Below are 7755 nucleotides of genomic sequence, written 5' to 3' on the forward strand. Positions count from 1 at the left end.
ATAGGAATTAACCAATGATATCAGTCCAAACCCTGCCATGATAAACGAGTCACCCCGCAGTGTTTGTCATTATACCCTGATGAGGACAGCTTGTCTGTCGAAACTTTGGACATGATATTTTTGCATCTGAGATTCTAGTGTGCTGCTCTCCTTTATTTTCATGTATTTTAATGTAGACCTATAGGGAAGATAGACCATGTGGAGATGACATTTCTCCTTTAAGATGAATCAATGTACACTGAACAAAAACATAAACGCAACATGCAACAATTTCAAAGATTTTACTGAGTTACATATTGAGTTCATATAAAGAAATTAGTCAATTTAAATAAATGCATTAGGCCCTAATCTATTAATTGACTGGAAATACAGATATGCATCTGTTGGTCACAGATACCTTAAACAACAAAAAAGTGGGGGCGTGGATCAGAAAACCAGTCATTATCTGGCTGGTGTGACTACCATTTGCCTCATGCAGCACGATACATTTCCTTCGCATACAGTTAAACAGGCTGTTGATTGTGGCCAGTGGAATGTTGTCCACCCCTATTTAATGGCTGTGTACGAAGTTGCTGGATATTGACGGGAACTGGAACACGCTGTCGTACATGTCAATACAGAGCATCTAAACATGCTCAATGGGTGACATGTCTGCAGGCCATGGAAGAACTGGGACGTTTTTAGCTTCCAGGAATTGTGTACAGATCCGTGCAACATGGGGCTGTGTATAATCATGCTGAAACATGACATCATGGCACGACAATGGTCCTCAGGATCTAATCACGGTATCTCTGTACTCTCATAGTCATTTGCATTCATTGTCTGTAGCTTATGCCTGCCCATACCATTACCCCACCGCCACCATGGGGCACTCGCATGGTTGACATCAGCAAACCACTCGCCCACATGACACTATACACGCTTGTCTGCCATCTGCCCGGCACAGTTAAAACCGGAATTCATCCATGAAGAGCACACTTCTCCAGCGTGCCAGTGGCCATCGAAGGTGAGCATTTGCCCACTAAAGTCGGTTACAACGCCGAATTGCAGTCAGGTCAAGTCCCTAGTGAGGACAACGAGCACGCAGATTAGCTTTCCTGTGACAGTTTCTGACAGTTCGTGCAGAAGTTCTTTGGTTTTGCAAACCCATAGTTTGATCAGCTGTCTGGGTGGCTGGTCTCAGATGATCCCGCAGGTGAAGATGCCGGATGTGGAGGTCCTGGGATGACTCGGTAACACGTGGTTTGCGGTTGTGAGGCCGGTTGGATGTACTGCCTAATTCTATAAAACAACATTAGAGGCGGCTTAGGGTAGAGAATTTAACATTAAATTATCTGGCAACAGCTCTGGTGGACATTCCTGCAATCACCATTCCAATTGCTCGCTCCCTCAAAACTGTGGCATTGTGTTGTGTGACAAAACTGCACATTTTAGAGCAGCCTTTTATTGTCCCCAGCACAAGGTTCGCCTGTGTAATGATCATGCTGTTTATTAATCAGCTTTTTGATATGTCACACCTGTCAGGTGGATTGATTATCTTAGGAAATTAAAAATGCTCACTAATAGGGATGTAGTCAAATTTGTGCACAACGTTTGAGAGAAGCTTTCTGTGCTTTTGGAACATTTTTGGGATCTTTTATTTCAGCTCATGACACATGGGACCAACACTTTTTTGTTCGGTGTATTTTGAGACATTGAGGTCTCAATGAGACATTGAGGATTATAATAAATACCACTATGATGTCCTACAGTCAAGGCAAAACCCTGTGAATACAAATGTGCACATTTCCAAATCAGAAAACTCATGTCAATGCCCATATAGTAACTATGAAGACACCGAGGTCCGGACCTCTGTTATTATAATTAGTAAAATATGTATAATAATACAAAATTATATTTTGTACACAATAAATAAAATCAATTACATGTCAACATCTAAGTATTGCTCCCAGCGTTGATCAAAGCTTAGAACGCTTATATTCTTGATTTTTAATAGCGTTTGCTTCTTTGCGAACGAGTGGAATCATGAACAGTGGTTTGTTTATTATGTTCGCCTGCAACCCCTGGATTTGCCTCCCGGATTTGCATTTTTAGCAGCATATTCACCACTCTCTCAAACGGCTAACTCCACCGAGGGCCTGAGACGTGAAACGAACTACCTCAACAGAGACCCTTCTGACATTGTGATTGTGAGATGCCGGACAAAAGGCTAATTTAAAACCGTCCTGTGACTCCTTTGTCGTAGCAGAATCAGAATCAGAATTAGTTGGGTAACACAGATAAGATGTTTTATTTTCATGATATGCTTGTGAGATACTTGTCATTTAGAATGTATTTTGTTGTACTATAGTGTTGGCCGTTTGCAGTTATCTGTTCTCTGTCAGGGTTCAGTTACTTGGGCCACAGAAAGGGGAGAGGTCAAGCTTGTCTTCATATGTAAACATATATTTTAAACCATGTGAAGGGATGATTGAGGGGGAACCAATTATCTCTTGGCTTCACAATGTCTGTGTGCCAGTCACTCCCTACTTTTCCCATCGGGAGAGGAGGATGGCAGTGTCTGGAACCATTTTATGTTCCCTCTGAGGTTGCCCTTATCTTGACCTAGAGAGTCACTCTCCTCTCCGTGAGCTTGTCCAGGATGGGTTGTATTTGGGATGGGAGTGTCTAAAATGACAATTGATATATACATTGGGTGAGGTAATGTCTTGGTACTATTTTGTACCAAGAACGAGATAAGAGCTTCGTTTAGGAGACCAAACTGAATGATAATTTATAGCTAAATACTGTCTGGCGATGGGATACAAGTAAAATCTTTCTTTGTATAATGTTCTTAAGATCTCTTATTTGTCATGTCGACTAAGGGGGTGGATCTTTGCTATAAAGGATCTCAGTTGCCATTATGTTGACACTCTCAGAGAATTCATTTATAGACACTGAATTGATTTGAGAGTCACAGGGTTGTGATGGAGCTCATATGATTAAAGATGGACTTCATGATAACTCTGACTTGTGTGTGGTTTGCTCTCATGATTTGGTAATTCAGGAAATTTCCACTACACCTTCCATGTCTACAGACATCCTCCAAACAAACAAAAAATGATTCTCTAAGAATGAGTGCACAACTGATGAAAAAATGTTAAATGTAAACGTTGTCTCTTATACATATGTCAGTCAGTCAGGTGGCTAGCTGCCAGCAGAGACTTCTATTGCAGTAACGTTCAAGGCCTCTGGCTAGAAGGATGAAGTAGAAGGATGAAGTAAGAAGTTAACCTTACACAGAGCCTACTTTAGCAGGATCAAAATATATGTTGCTTAGTTCTACTAATACCTTTGCTTTACAGAAAGCAGGCTAGTGAGACAGACAGTGATGTTGTGTTCAGTGGTGAGGCTAATGCAATGCATGCAGAGGGAAGCAGAGGAGACAGGAGGAAGCAGAGAGAGAGAGGGATTAGTACAGTGGTGAGGCTAAGGCAAGCTGCAATGCATGCATGAGGATCATATTTTATTTGTCACATGCGCCGAATACAAAAGGTGTTGACTGTTAAAAAGTAAGACAAATATCTGCAAAATAAAAAGGAAATAATAACACAATAAAAACAATAAAGAGGCTATATACAGGGAGTACTGAGTCAATGTGCAGGGGTACCAGGTAATTACATGGTTATATACAGGAAGTACTACGTCAATGTGCAGGGGTACCAGGTAATTACATGGTTATATACAGGAAGTACTAAGTCAATGTGCAGGGGTACCAGTTAATTACATGGTTATATACAGGAAGTACTAAGTCAATGTGCAGGGGTACCAGTTAATTACATGGTTATATATAGGAAGTACTGAGTCAATGTGCAGAGGTACCAGTTAATAACATGGCTTTATACAGGAAGTACCAGTACTGAGTCAATGTGCAGGGGTATGAGGTAATAACATGGCTATATACAAGAAGTACCAGCACTGAGTCAATATGCACGGGTATGAGGTAATAAAATGGCTATATACAGGGAGTACAACTACCTAGTCAACGTGCAGGGGTATGAGGTACACTCCATGACCAAAAGTACTCGATTAAAATCTCATTCAAAATCACATCAAATGTTTTTTGTCACATGCTCTGAATACAACAGATGCAGACCTTACCGTGAAATACTTACAACCCCTTAATTAACCAACAATGCAGTTCCAGAAATAAAGTTAGGAAAATATTTACTGAATAATCAAATCAAAAAGTAACACAAAATAATTATAGAAGAATAACAAGGCTAAATACCGGGGGTAAACAGCGGGTAGCAGTAGTGTAAAAACAAAGTGGGGGGAGGGCAATATAAACAGTCCGGTGTGGCCATTTGATTAATTGTTCAGCAGTCTTATGACTTGGGTGTAGAAGCTGTTAAGGAGCCTTTTGGTCCTACACTTTACGCTCCGGCACCGCTTGCCATGCGGTAGCAGATAGAGAACAGTCTATGCCTTCCTCTGACACCGCCTAGTATATAGGTCCTGGATGTCAGGAAGCTTGGCCCCAGTGATGTACTGGTCTGTACGCACTGCCCTCTATAGCGCCTTATGGTCAAATGCCGAGGAGTTTCCATACCATGCAGTGATGCAACCGGTCAGGATGCTCTCGATGGTGCAGCTGTATAACTTTTTGCGGATCTGGGGACCCATGCCAATTCTTTTCAGTCTCCTGAAGGGGAAAAGGTCTTGTCGTGCCCTCTTCACAAATGTCTTGGTGGGATTGGACCATTCTAGTTTGTTTGTGATGTGGATACCAAGGAACTTGAAACTCTCGACCGGCTCCAAGTCAATGTTAATGGGGGCCTGTTCCTTTAGTCCACATCAGCTACTTTGTCTTGCTCACATTGAGGGAGATGTTGTTTGTCCTGGAACCACACTGCCAGGTCTCTGACCTCCCTATATGCTGTCTCAACGTTGTTGGGGATCAGGCCACTGTTGTGTCGTCAGCAAACTTAATGATGGTGTTGAAGTCGTGCCTGGCTACGCAGTTGTGGGTGAACAGGGAGTACAAGATGGGACTAAGTACACAACCCTGAGAGGCCCCAGTGTTGAGGATAAGCATGGCAGATGTGTTGTTACCTACCCTCTCCACCTGGGGATGACCCGTCAAGAGGTCCAGGATCCATTTGCAAAGGGAGGTGTTTAGTCCCACAGTCCTTAGCTTAGTGATGAGCTTTGAGGGTACTATGGTGTTGAACGCTGAGCTGTAGTCAATGAATAGCATTCTCACATAGGTGTTCCTTTTGTCCAGGTGGGAAAGGACAGTGTGGAGTGCGATTGAGATTGCTTCATCTGTTGATCTATTGATCTATTGGAAGAACATGCAAATTGAAGTGGGTCTAGGTTTTCCGGCATGATGTTGTTGATGTAATCCTTGATCAGCCTTTCAAAGCACTTCATGGCTACTGACGTGAGTGCTACGGTGCGGTAATCATTTTGGCAGGTTACCTTCACTTTCTTGGGCTATGGTGGTCTGTTTGAAATATGTAGGTATTACAGACTTGGTCAGGGAGAGGTTGAAAATGTTAGGTTAGACACTTGCCAGTTGGTCTGTCCATGTTATGAGTACACATCCTGGTAAACTGTCTGGCCCTGCGACTTTGTGATTTTAATATCAGAGCTGAACTATTTTATTTTTTAATTTTTTTATTTTACCTTCATTTAACCAGGTAGGCAAGTTGACAACAAGTTCTCATTTACAATTGCGACCTGGCCAAGATAAAGCAAAGCAGTTCGACAGATACAACGACACAGAGTTACACATGGAGTAAAACAAATATACAGTCAATAATACAGTATAAACAAGTCTATATACGATGTGAGCAAATGAGGTGAGATAAGGGAGGTAAAGGCAAAAAAAGGCCATGGTGGCAAAGTAAATACAATATAGCAAGTAAAACACTGGAATGGTATATGTGCAATGGAAGAATGTGCAAAGTAGAAATAAAAATAATGGGGTGCAAAGGAGCAAAATAAATTAATTAATTAAATACAGTAGGGAAAGAGGTAGTTGTTTGGGCTAAATTATAGGTGGGCTATGTACAGGTGCAGTAATCTGTGAGCTGCTCTGACAGTTGGTGCTTAAAGCTAGTGAGGGAGATAAGTGTTTCCAGTTTCAGAGATTTTTGTAGTTCGTTCCAGTCATTGGCAGCAGAGAACTGGAAGGAGAGGCGACCAAAGAAAGAATTGGTTTTGGCGGTGACTAGAGAGATATACCTGTTGGAGCGTGTGCTACAGGTGGGAGATGCTATGGTGACCAGCGAGCTGAGATAAGGGGGGACTTTACCTAGCAGGGTCTTGTAGATGACATGGAGCCAGTGGGTTTGGCGACGAGTATGAAGCGAGGGCCAGCCAACGAGAGCGTACAGGTCGCAATGGTGGGTAGTATATGGGGCTTTGGTGACAAAACGGATTGCACTGTGATAGACTGCATCCAATTTTTTGAGTAGGGTATTGGAGGCTATTTTGTAAATGACATCGCCAAAGTCGAGGATTGGTAGGATGGTCAGTTTTACAAGGGTATGTTTGGCAGCATGAGTGAAGGATGCTTTGTTGCGAAATAGGAAGCCAATTCTAGATTTAACTTTGGATTGGAGATGTTTGATATGGGTCTGGAAGGAGAGTTTACAGTCGAACTATGAAGTAGTGTCGTGTGAATTTAATATCAGAGCTGAACTAAGAAGTGGTGTAGTGTGAATTTAATTTCAGAGCTGAACTATGAACTGGTGTAGTGTTAATTTAATATCAGAGCTGAACTAAGAAGTGGTGGTAAGTGGATCAGATAAATAAAGAAATGAATAAGAAAAATGATATAAATAAAGAGCTGAATAATATAAATAAAGAGATAAAAAAGACAAATAAGGAGGTGAATAAGATAAATAAGATAAGACTCCAGTCTGCTAAATTGTAATTACTTTGCTACTATGGTATATTTATTGCCGTACCTCCTCACGCGATTTGCACACATTGTATATAGACTTTCTTTTTTTCTATTGTGTTATTGACTGTACGCTTGTTTATTCCATGTGTAACTCTGTGTTGTTGTTTGTGTTGCACTGATTTGCTTTATCTTGGCCAGGTCGCAGTTGTTAATGAGATCTTGTTCTCAACAAGCCTACCTGGTTAAATAAAGGTGAAATAAAAAAATTGACATAAAGAGATGAATGAGATAAATAAAGAGATGAATATTATAAATAATATAAATAAAGAGATTAATAAGATAAATAAAGAGATGATTAAGATAAATAAAGAGATGAATATTATAAATAACATAAATAAAGAGATAAATAATATAAATGAAGAGATGAACAAGATAAATAAAGAGATTAATAATAGTGGGACCTTTTCCAAAGTCGTAGACCACAGCTTTGATGGCGTCGGTTCCAGGTTGTGTGAACCCCCAGATGTAAACATCGGGTCTGGTTGATCCACACTCCAGGATCACGGCTTTACCCACCACTCCATCCAGACCTGAGTCAACATACACCACCTGGCCTGGATCTATGATCTCCACATCTACACACACACACACACACACACACACACACACACACACACACACACACACACACACACACACACACACACACACACACACACACACACACACACACACACACACACACACACACACACACACACACACACACACACACACACACACACACACACACACATTGGAGATTGGATATTTTAGACACAGTGCAGTGTAATGGAGCTGTGTTGACAGGGTTACAGGGT

The sequence above is a fragment of the Oncorhynchus tshawytscha genome, linkage group LG33 (genome assembly GCF_018296145.1).
Source record: "Oncorhynchus tshawytscha isolate Ot180627B linkage group LG33, Otsh_v2.0, whole genome shotgun sequence".
In the NCBI taxonomy this organism is placed as follows: domain Eukaryota; kingdom Metazoa; phylum Chordata; class Actinopteri; order Salmoniformes; family Salmonidae; genus Oncorhynchus; species Oncorhynchus tshawytscha.